The sequence below is a fragment of the Magallana gigas genome, chromosome 7 (assembly GCF_963853765.1).
Source record: "Magallana gigas chromosome 7, xbMagGiga1.1, whole genome shotgun sequence".
NCBI lineage: Eukaryota > Metazoa > Mollusca > Bivalvia > Ostreida > Ostreidae > Magallana > Magallana gigas.
Window position 1 is genome coordinate 30,747,649 of NC_088859.1, and position 12,734 is coordinate 30,760,382.

Genomic DNA, 12,734 nt, shown 5'->3' on the forward strand with positions numbered 1-12,734 from the left:
CTCTTTCTAGCTTCACCAAACTTAGATGGTTCGTTAACTGAATCTGATGCAATGGAACTTTATAGTACTGCACCTATGTAAATCTGTTGCAGTGTCGGGGTATGACAAAGCCATGCTAACTATAGGTGATGGTTTGTTAATCCAAAAAGAAATTCCATCCTTACTTTCTTTCTATTTATGAAAAAATATAATATTTATTTAAATAGTAACAAAATAATAACATCGTGGAGTGTTACAAGAAGATATCTTCTTCATCTATCCTGTATATATATATATATATATATATATATATATATATATATATATATATATATATATATATATATATATATATATATATATATATATATATATAGTGGAGCCAGGTGTTTCTACCCGGTATATATAGTGGAGCCAGGTGTTTCTACCCGGTATATAAGTAGGAAAGTCAGGTATACGGCATTCCTAATACCTCTGACTATAGTGGGTTAACCATTTAGCTCGGTCAATAGAGTGCTGGACTGGCATGCCTGAGGGCCCAGCTTCAAATTCAAGCAGAGAAAATAAGTGTATCTGTTACATATACTACCTACATATACTACCTATATATACCGAAGTTCAAGCTGATTTTTTTATTTAGATTAATTAAGTTTGCGTTTGAGCAATATATTTAACATGCAGTGTATTCTTTTCAATTCATTTTCTTCCCTTGGTGATATGAAATACTTACACTTGACAGCATATTTTATGGTTTCATTTTACCACTTATCCTTAAGCTTTTAACCGAAAATAAGATGGTATCTCTATTCCACTTTCCTTCATAATGAACCAAATAAACTTGGCTGTTTCATCACTCTAAAAATGTCAAATGGCAACCATTTAAATATAATATATATAAATAATTCATCATTTAGATAATAAATTTTAATAAAATCCCTGTCTCTCTCTCTGACTCTGTCTCTCTTTGTCTCTCTGTTTCTCCTCTCTGTCTCTCTCTCTGTCTGTCTCTCTCTCTCTCTCATATTTCAGCTACATTGGCAATAGCAGCTAATTGCATAATTTCACCTCTTTCTCTCTCTCTCTCTATCTATCTCTCTCTCTCTCTCTCTCTCTCTGACGCTGATCTATACTTACTCAAGTATGTGTTTTCGAATGAATCAAGATATACATGTACATCTGTAGCTTCGACATAAATGGGAACCATGGCTGTTCATTGCTTGGAATATCGGTCACCAAGACATCATCATCATAATCATCACCATCATCACTTTCACCATCCCCATCATCATTATCATCATCAACACCATCATCATCAACACCGTCATCAGTATCTTTATCAGAGGACGAGCTGACCGTTTTATTCGAGGATTGTACTGTTTTTTTCCTCCACATTTAATTTGAACAAGTCTAAAATTTTACTTCTTTAATTTAAGTAAAATCAACAAATACGAAGTCACTGAGGATAAAAAATTCTTTGTTTTCTTTTATTTAAATGATTTTAATATTTTGACAAATGTTTTAGAGTGACATAATTTTGCTGGGTATATAAATGTTAAAAAGAGGTAGAATTAACAGGTCCAGAACAAATGCTGTATAATCACTAGATTTAGTGAACAGGTTATTCTCTGTTAACAATTTGATGTTGCTTGTGTTTTCGACATAAGTAAATATATGTGAAACGTTCTTTTCTAAGATTTCTCAAGAACGATGTAGAATTTCTTAACACTTGTTGAACAAATGTGGCTAAAATCAAAAGACATTTTATTCGATATCAAGAAAAAGGGGCTGTCCCCTCACATTAGCCAAGAGGGGTCTAAAGCTTTTTACCCAGAGCTCTTTACTGAGGAATTTCTAGTAATTTTATAAAAGATCAGATGTTAAGCTTACATTTGTCTATCCATACAATATCCAAAGTCCAAAAGTTTGAAAATTTATTTGTGATTGAGGATATAAAGTCCACATCCTTTGAATTGCAATTAATGAGATTGTCACAAAAGACAGAAAAAAACCCTTTCGCAATACAAACTGACAAGTACAAAAGCAGTGTTCAACTTGTCACTATCTATTACCCCGTCCTTAATAACCTTAACCGCATCACAAGAAACAATCTGCCCACTGTTTACACTATCATAAGAATGGCTAACCTTCTAAAGGCTTAAAGGATCCACCAATGACTGCGCTTAAAGGCCAAAGGAACTTAAAGAAAAGGACACTGTTATGAGAGCAAGATTAGACAACCCATTGTCCGATAATGGCTTTGAAACTTGTCCAGACGCCGTTTTGGTAAACACAGCACCAACGTTGGATTTTTTAGCCCGACTAAGGGTTGTATCTACTAAATACTGGGCGACACGTTTAGTCGCACTGACAACTGCATTTATCGAATCAACAACCACCGTTCCACAAAGAAGAGTCCGTTGGGGAACTTCAATCTTAGTGAACACAAATTGGAAGATATAACGGATTGGCTATTGACCATACTCCTCAGAGCACTTAGAGAAAACGCTAGGAATATTTCTGGATCAAAGACTCAAATCATTCAGACCAGATGACATGAATAAACAAATCAACACCCTTAAAATGAACATTTCATAGCCTTTTCACATGGTACCCATAAAGATATTTCAACAATTCTGTCAATTCCGCCTGTTTTATAATCTAGTTTTTATATACATTTTAAATAAGTTCATTGTAAAAAATTCATTATTATTATCATTTTGTTACTTGACACCAAATCCTGTTTATTGTAAAATCGTTTTTTAAAGATTAATTAAATACTGCGGAATGATATTTATTCGTGGGGTCAAAGTTCTTGGGTATAGCCAAACTTTTCAGGGTTCGTGGGTACGTAATATCGTTGGAAGCAAGTGTTTTATTTCGTAGATAAATATTTAACATATGCTTGCATATACGTTCGTGGGGATGTAAATTCGTGGGCAAGATATTACCCACGAAAGCCACGAACCTTGTTCCTCCACGAACAATTATGAGTCCACAGTAATTCGATTTAAAACCTATTCATCGTCTCAAGTATTTTATATTTCATTATTAGCTCGAACTTCAACTTTTGATTGGTTGAATGTACCTAATAAAGTGTAAAGTTGATAGATAGGTAAAACTAGTTACTAGTTACTGGCTAATAGTAACTGACCACGAGAAGTAAGAAAAGCTAGTTACTAGTAACTGGCTACGAGATGAAATAAAAGTTGGCCACTAGTAACTGGCTACTAGTAACTGGCTACGAGAGGTAAGAAAAGCTAGATACTAGTAACTGGGTACGAGATTAAATAAACGTTGGCTACTAGTAACTGGCTACTAGTAACTGGCTACGAGAGTTAAGAAAAGCTAGATACTAGTAACTGGCTACGAGATTAAATAAACGTTGGCTACTAGTAACTGGCTACTAGTAACTGGCTACGAGAAGTAAGAAAAGCTAGCTACTAGCTGATCGGTAGTGTACTTGAGATAAGTTGACAAAACTGCAAAAAAATAAAGATATTTTTAACAAAATGCACTTGTAGACGACTACATAAAGAGAGATATCTGAGTAATTGTGTCATAACATCATGTTTATGACCAGACAGAATGTTGAAAAAAGCAAGACTAGTACGTATTATCAATTAATATATACAGCTACCTGAGATTTGTTGATAAAACCCTAAAAAAAAATAAAGATATGTTGATATTAGCAACAAATAGAAATCCTAGGTATGTTTTCTCACTTGGACAGTAACTAGTAACTTGTAATCAACTTTCTTTCATCTCGTAGTCAGTCACTAGTAGCTAGCTTTTCTTACTTCTCGTAGCCAGTTACTAGTAACCAGTTACTAGTGGCTAACTTTGATTTCATCTCGAAACCTGTTACTAGTAGCTAGCTTTTCTTACTTCTCGTAGCCAGTTTTAATAGCCAGTTACTAGTAGCTGGCTTTAAATATATAAAAACATAAAGATATTAAATGACTTGAATAGCAAGACTTGCATATATCTTCAATTTATATATATGACTTGAATAGCAAGACTGGCATATATCTTCAATTTATATATTCAGCCACTTAAGATATATTGACAAAACCGCCAAAAAATAAAGATATTTATAACAAAATGCACTACTAGCTGACTACATAAAGAGAGATATCTGAGTAATTGTGTCGTAATACTTAGTATTAAGTGGATGACTTGACAGAATGTTGATATTAGCATGTCTGGCATATATCTTCTATGTATATATACAGCTACTTGAGATTTATTCACAAAACCGCCAAAAAATGAAGATATTTGTAACAAAATGCACTAGTAGCTGACGACATAAAAAAAGATATCTGAATAATTTTGTCGTAAAAGTATGTGGATGACTTGAAGGAATGTTGATATTAGCAACACTGGCATATATCTGAAATTTTTATATATAGCTACTTGAGATATTATGATAAAACCGCCGAAAAAAAAAATAAAGATATTTGTACCAAAATGCACTAGAAGCTGACTACATAAAGAAAGATATCTGAGTGATTGTGTCGTAATATTATGTGGATGACTTGAAGGAATCTTGATTTTAGCAAGACTGGCATATATCTTCAATTTATATATACAGCTACTTGAGATATATTGACAAAACCGCCAAAAAATAAAGATATTTGTAACAAAATGTACTGAATACATAAGCTGACTACATAAAGAGAGATATTTGAGTAATTGTGTCAATATTATGTGGATATTAACAACCCTTGAAGATGTCTTCCATCTTTATGTACGGCTACTTGAGTTGCATGAAAAAATTGTCTTTAAAATAGAGATATTTGAAACGAAATGCACTGGTAGCTGACAAGATTAAGAGAGATATCTGAGTATTTTTGTTGTAATATTAAGCGTATGATAGATTTTTTAATTAATAAAACTTGTTAATTTTATAAATCTTTAAGTACAGCTTCTTGAGTCAACTGGATAATATTGTCTAAAATAGAGATTAAAGTAAATGCACCAATTACCGATGAGAGTATGAGAGGAATATGAGTGAATGATGATATAGTGCAATGTACTTGTTAAGAACACAAATAGGTATGTTGGACAGTAACTAGTAACTAGTAGCCAAGTTTCTTTCATCTCGTAGTCAGTTACTAGTAGCTAGCTTTCCTTACTTCTCGTAGCCAGTTACTAGTAGACAGTTACTAGTTAAGTAGCCAACTTTGATTTCATCTCGTAGCCAGTTACTTGTTGCAAGCTTTTCTTAGTTCTCGTAACCAATTAATAGTAGCCAGTTACTAGTAGCTAACTTTACCTATCTTATGTAGGCAAAATAAAGTCATTTTAAAGGACTACAATGCTACAATTTGTGAGATTTCTATGCAAGCATCCTCATATCAAATAGATTTTAAATAATTCAAACCATGACATCGAGGACAAACTTCGACCATTAGAAATGGTCACAGAAATATATAAGGGAAACGTTTTCGAATTGTCTTATCCAAAACTGCAATGCTTTAATAATTGATGTTAATATGCAAGCAATATCAGGTAGTTTAGTTTTAAATTGTTAAAACTATATAAACCCCAGTACAATTATGGGGCTGAAAGGGGAGTTCAAAGTTCAATATATTGCATTATGCAGCGAACATTTTGAAAAATTTTGAATTTTGAATCAAGAAAACAATGCTACATATTTAGTGTCTACTAAGCAAGCAGACAGTATATATTCTAAATTGAACAAATCTTGATTTCGCAAGAGGGGTTCAAAGTTATACTTAGGAAATATATATTGAAATTCTATAAAAAGTTTTCTTTAGAACTATATCGTCATGACCATAATGGTATTCTCATATACTGCATATTTTAAATTGTACAAACCATGTCCCCCGACCCGCTACTGTTGTTCCTGGAGGATAAGTTCTGCTAAGTAATATAAAGAAAAAATGTTTTAAAATGTTCTTAAGAAATACAATTTTATGATGAGTGATATTACTGTGCAAGCAACTTAATATCTCCGTATTCTGATATCAAGGTGACGGTTACCTTGTGTCATTTTCTGAATTATTTACAGTTAATTTATATTTTTTCAGTTGGAGTATTTTGCAACTGCATTATATTTATATTCAAAAGCAGGTCATAGGAACTTACTTCTCCATTTTTATTATCATGAATAAAATGGATAAATATTCCAATTACGTTATCGTTGATACGCTGAGGCCTAGAATAATATATTAATCAGTTGAAGCATTTTAGATTTGCTAAATGGCAAACTGTTCTGAAAACATGCATTCAAAACAAAGAGTCAGTTTCCTTTCAAGCATACCGCTCACGTCAAAAATTTAACCCGGCAAGTTTATTTCCTAGTCAATACTATCCAGCCACATAGTTAAGAAGTAGCATATTTTTTCTGAAATGTGCTTTGATGATATGGCCAATCAGTCACGCAACGCCCTCCATTCACATTCCCCAGCATCATAATCTCCTATAACCTTTTCATATTAACTAGGAGGATCCAGTTCATAGGGTGTGTGTACATAACATAAATTCTAATAGAGGAAGTGTGAAACGATAACCGTGATAATGCGAATTTATGAACTCATGTCCGCTCTAATAGGTCTGAACAAATTGCGAGCAAGCTATTTATCTGTTTTCATTTTTTTTTAAATTTAGATCACTACTGTCATCAGAGGAGAGTTTATTGGAGATGGATTAAAATCTTCAAGGGATACTTGCATCAACTTTATAACGATTATACCTCCATCATTTATTTTACCCGTTTCATCGGTAACGTGTTCAGGCAATCCTGACCAAGCCACTTTTACAGTAGAGAGTATTGATAGCTTTGAAGCAGGAAACAACTGTAATGACTATATGGTACTTGTGAACAGTCAATACTGTGGTAAGTAAGCTTATCTAAAGATATGTTATTTTCATTTGATCACCATAAGAAAGATGAATAACACCACGGACACTGTACAAGTTATTTTCTTTACGTTTATAAAACATTGCTGTATTTTTGGTTTTAGACAATTTAGCTTGACGTAATGTAAAGTTAACGCTTTTCGCTTTTTATTTAACAGTGAGATGTCCACAAGGAAGTTTTTTTAATAAAAACTATTGTGTAAAGTGTTCTGACGGACATTATCAAGATTTAAATGGGCAGAGTTCTTGTAAATCATGCAGTGAAAATACAGTTTCAAACGATGATAGAACAATTTGCATAGGTATGTTTGTTTATTTCAATTAACTTCACCTAAGTCTTACTTGAAAATTTTTGATCAAAATTTCCCTGTTGTCTATCATATTTTTCTTATATTTTTCATCTTTTTATTCTTTGTTTGATCACATGGCTATGACTCTGATGGAGTCTGCTATTTTTTACCTGGATATTAATGCAAACTAATATTAAAATGTAAAACAAAATCAAGTTGCATAGTCCTATTTTATAGCTATAAATGTGTCAAATAAGTGTTCATACACACCCATTATATTAAAAAAATTATAGACTATTGCATATTACACCAGCTGATTCGGTCTCCTGTATACGTTAGAAATATTCAAGGTATGTAAAAGTACTTTCTTAATGGGAGCATAAAAACAAACCATACTTAAAAAAACCACCTTTAAATAAAACTTGATATAAAATCGGACAAAGCAGCTTTAACATTTGGTTCATAGGGTTCATAAATGGGTGAGTTTGGTCCAGTAAAGACCAGTGTTGTCCTCATCTCAAAAATGGATGAAATCTTACACCCCCCCCCCCAAATATAAACAGTATGCATACTTTTTTAGCATAGGTTATGCTTTGATTTAATTTATTCTAAACCCACACACATAAAGACTTTCATGTTTATGAATTGTTATATATGATTTGAAAGAATAAGATAGATAAATGTATGATAATAGTTAATAATAAACATTATTTTTAAGATCTTATTCCATTTTTAAAAAAAATTAACTCTATGAATATGCAGTCATGGTTATCGTTCAACACAATTATCCCCTTATCTAAGATTAAAAAAAAATAAACATGTACATGTATAGGTACACTTTATAGGTCGAAGTATTTTTTCCGCAATAAATTGGATAAGCATTGCCAATATTAATTATTATTATACACGTACATTTAAAAGAAAATTTGGGTATATTGTTGTTACCCCGGTCCGTCCTCTGTTCGTCCGTCACGTTTTACTTTCTCAAACTGCTCGTTTATCTTATAAACCAGCAAAGTTAACTTCTTGAGTTTGATTAAGGATGTCATGGTTTTTGTAAAAATGGTTCAAAAATGACCTTTTTTTAACAAAACACTCCTGGTTCCTCGAAATCCTCATATATTTTCAACAGTGGACAAATCATATCTTGGTATATGTTTTGGGGTGTCCTACAGATGCACAATTAGATTTCGGAAATTTCAATTTTGTTCTTTGGGTCATTTCGAGGCCTAATAATACTTCTTTTTTCAAAAAGTCTAAAAGTTTAAATATACCGACATTTTTTGAGTAGCCAAATGATCTACCTGAATATGATTGTGGTGTCATTGTAATTTGTAATAAGGTTTCAGAATTGTTTTCATCATTTTGGGGTCGGTGGGCAAAAACATATGACTCCCAGATCTCCTCTTACAGTTTATGAAGTAGCTTTGTCATCTATTGGGATATAATAGGGGTTGTCCCATAAATGTGTAATAAGGTTTTAAGAATTTGAATTTTATCCAGGGAGTGAAATAATAGCAGAAAAAGACGTCTAAAACTCCTGAAAAACCTAGTTTTTAGAACTCCTCCTACGATTAAATGAATAGCTACAGAACAATCTTGAGATATGAGATTTGACCTAAAGATGTGCAATGGGGTGTAGAAAATTTGATTACGGTAGTCAATAGTATCTGCAAAATGAATTTCCTTTCCAAAAAACCTAATTCGTTGACCTATCCAAAAAAATACATTACACTTGCATAATTGACAAATAATATATATTTAGAATAGAGATATAATCAGAAACTTATTTTCTCCATGGGGATCAATAACTAATATTCAGGTTACATTTATTGACAATAAATGGTTAAAATTTGATGTTTATCCTCCACCCCATCGAATCTGGTTTGATTCAGTCAAGAGTCTCTTTTCACATTTTTACAACATCAACAATCATTTCTTGGGATGCACAAAAAGATTTTGGAAATTGCTTTTTAATTTTTAAGATAAACAAAATGTAATATGTAATTGGGCCAAACATAAAGTCTCATAAACAAAGCAGGGGTATCATTGGGCCAGGATCATGTACTACATATACTCGATTTAAAGTTCTTGAAAATCAGAGTGCCTCAAGGGCATAACCTATATACCATTTAATGCACAATGTCTTAAAGATCAAGAATGAAATGGTTTTTGTAGGGGATCTCAACAGTTTTCAAAATATTTTATTATTTTCTATAGCAGAGAGGGGGGTGGGAAGGGGAATGGGAAGGGGATGGGGTCGGTTTAAAAACAACTCCTGAGTTCATGTATGAAAATTATATATACCATTATTATACATCATGAACCATTAGAGAAAAGATTATATATATATATATATATATATATATATATATATATATATATATATATATATATATATATATATATATATATATATATATAGTGGGGATTCAACATTTTTAAAGATATTCGGTATTTTCAAGAAAACAATCCCTTAGCGTCAGAGCCTACATAACATTTGATGCATCATATTACATTAGGAACAAGACATATATGTGATGCAATTGTTTTCAAAATACTTGGTCATTAGGGTTGGGATGACCCCAGGGTTCGTTAAGGTTTTCATAAATGTATCTTGACATGATCAGCAGAATTGGACAGAATGTTCATTATAGTGCATCTGCAGAATGGGGCCCTAATACAGTTTGTCGATCGTTTAAGAAATTAAATTCATACCAAATTCAGATATAAGGTATTCAACAAATTTTTATTATCAACTAGATCGTTCTCGTTGCGAGCAACGAGTGGGTCTTCCGTCCGATTTTTAAGTAATTGAGATAAAATCCTTCACTTTTAAGACTAAATTGTTAATCAACTCAAAAAATTAGGGAACAAAATTTCGGCACCCGAAGATTGAACCCGGGTCGCCTGGGCACATGTCCACGACTCTAACGACTGGGCTACTCAAACTCTAGCTTCAGGTCTTTGATGCTTAATATCTCGGGAACACATCAATCGATTTCAAAACAAATTATATATTCTGAATCAGTAAAAGAGTCTCTATCAACCCGTTAGAAAAATATATAAAAAGCAAAAAGTTGAAAAAACCGATTGTTTATCTTTCCTTCCGGTGACGACCGGAAGTGACGGCGGACGTTTTTATGACCATGTTGCAACAGGTACAATTGATGTCTATCCTCACTGAAAATTTCAGCCCTATATCTTTATTCGTTTTCTGGATCTCTAGCCGACAAAATTGACTTTTAAAAATCGTAAACGGGCAATACCTTCAAAAAATTGAAACGGCGGTACAAACTTCAGATGCCGACACATCAACCCTTAAAATTTGAAGAAAATCGAATGAGCCATCTTCGAGAAATCGCCTGCACAAAATTTGTAAGACAAAAAAAGAATAAAAAGAATAATAAGAAAAGTGAAAAAGAAACAATAGAATAATAGTAGGGTCTTCCGCTGAAGACGGAAGACCCTAAAAATTAGTCAATATTAGGTAGATAACTATGACCTAAAGGAATATTTTAAATGCCAAATCAAGGTCTTGCTAAACCTTTATCAGTCTTTGTTGATCGTGTTGAAAGTGTTTATTTATATCCTTTTATGATACAATCAATCTTAAAAAACTTGAAAAATATTTATAATATATCAGATTTAACAATTTCTACATTTTCAAAACGATTACCTAGTGAATCAGTTAAAATGAGTTACAAATAACCGATTGCCAATTTTGCAATTAATTGATATCCCTAGTATAATATGACATGAAGATATCTAATTATACATGTATATTGTTAACAATCATTATTGGTATCAACAAATTTTCATAATTTCATAAGTCATACATGTTGATCATTCTGTACCCATGTAGATACCACATATCTCTTGACAAAGAGAGTATCAGGCAAAATAAAACAAATTTACACTCATTAGCGTTTTTTTCTATAACTGGTGTGTGATGATGGGGTAGTGAGTTTAATGAAAAACAAGTTGCCTTCATTCTCATTTGAAATGTATCTAATCTATTAATCCTGGGGATGTGGAAGTTTTAAGAAACTGTACAGATGCAATACGGAAGTTAACGATGAGAGTCTTATTTAAGTATTAAAAGATGATGATACAGTATGCTGGCAAAGGGAGATCACTTATTTAGAAAGTCAAGGTAGTACTAATTAATGTTTAACGATGTCTCATAATATTGCGCTACTATAATGTATTATACTTACCAATTTTGGTCAACATCAAATGATAATATTAATCAAATTAGAGCACAATATGAATTCCTTTAGTTGATCACCACAAAATAAATGTCTATGCATATTGATTAATCTTATTCTTCATATCAAAAACACATATGTACATGTACACTACGTGAAACTCATCTAACTATAAAGAGCTTGGTAAAACTAGTGCCTGCAACTGCCACCTGTAGACTTGTATTGTGTATGTAAATTTGGACAAAGATTAACGTGTAACATTGCATGTATTTTCACCATTTTATTTCGTTCATAAACCATAAAGCACACATTTCAGCTTTAAGGTGGGTATATAGTACACCTTCATATCGTACTTTCTATCGACATAAACGAGGGAAAGGGCTAAAATAGGATGTGCCTGCTATATAATCCCATTCAATATTGAATAAAATATAGTTTAAACTAAATTGAAAATGAAGTAAACAATTAAGTATGAATATTATATTTTACCCCAAAATGATGACTCCTTACAGCGTAGCACAATGGGTTAGAACGTAAACTATGTGTCCGGTAGAAGAGCGTTTAAATTCTTATGCTGGGCGTTTTATAATTTCTATCTTAAGTTTCCAAAAATGTTAAAAACTTATTTCATCGGCAAAATATTGTAAATTTGAAAATTATAAAATGGTAAAGAATTTTCAATTTTACAAACTTCTATCCACATTAATATTGACATGTGTCCCACCTTAAATTATTATATCTTAGTTCTATTTTGGCAGTCCTGCAGCGATAAGCATTGCGCAATATGTCATTTTTGCACCGTTTACAATATCCGTTGTTGTTGCAACTACATGTAGAAGCTTTCATTTTTATCAAATTATTTTGATGTATATTTATCTCCTAGTCAGTAGCAACACATGTGTTAAGACTATTTTAGTTTTTCCAGAGGGAGTAAGAGGGAGGGGTAGTGTAATACTTGAATTTTCAGGGGTGGTATGGGGTCCGAGGTTTATTTTTGTTTATTTTACTATATAAATCAAATATTAGGATTATTGATAAATTTAAAAATCAAATAGAAACAGTTCAACCCCAAATTGTACACCGCTCATGTGTATTATGAGATGGTATCTCATTTTTCATGAAAATTATAGGTTTTAAAAAGAACTAAAAATTGCATCTGGCCTTCTTTTCAACTAAAATTGGTACAAGAGAGTGTTAATTAAGTAAGGGTTATACATGCATAACAATAGACGTTTTGATGGTCCTACGATATAAGGTTTCAAAGTTGTAGGAGTAAAGTTAGATGGGGGCCTCAGATCCTTTCGGTATGAATAGATTGAAGAACCCTCTATGTGTACTGAGGACATTGGATAAAGTTTCAAGTCTTTAT

The 12,734-nt window shown here is 32.2% G+C and overlaps 1 long non-coding RNA gene across 1 annotated transcript in view; it reads left to right on the forward strand.

Annotated features, from left to right (window-relative positions):
* Positions 1 to 6,618: 6,618 nt before the first annotated feature.
* Positions 6,619 to 12,734, forward strand: part of LOC136269917 (uncharacterized) — a 29,142-nt gene continuing 23,026 nt past the window's right edge. Inside the window, exons 1-2 of the long non-coding RNA XR_010707539.1 lie at positions 6,619 to 6,841; positions 7,023 to 7,166. This is a non-coding gene — a long non-coding RNA (uncharacterized lncRNA). The remainder of the gene's footprint in view (positions 6,842 to 7,022; positions 7,167 to 12,734) is intronic.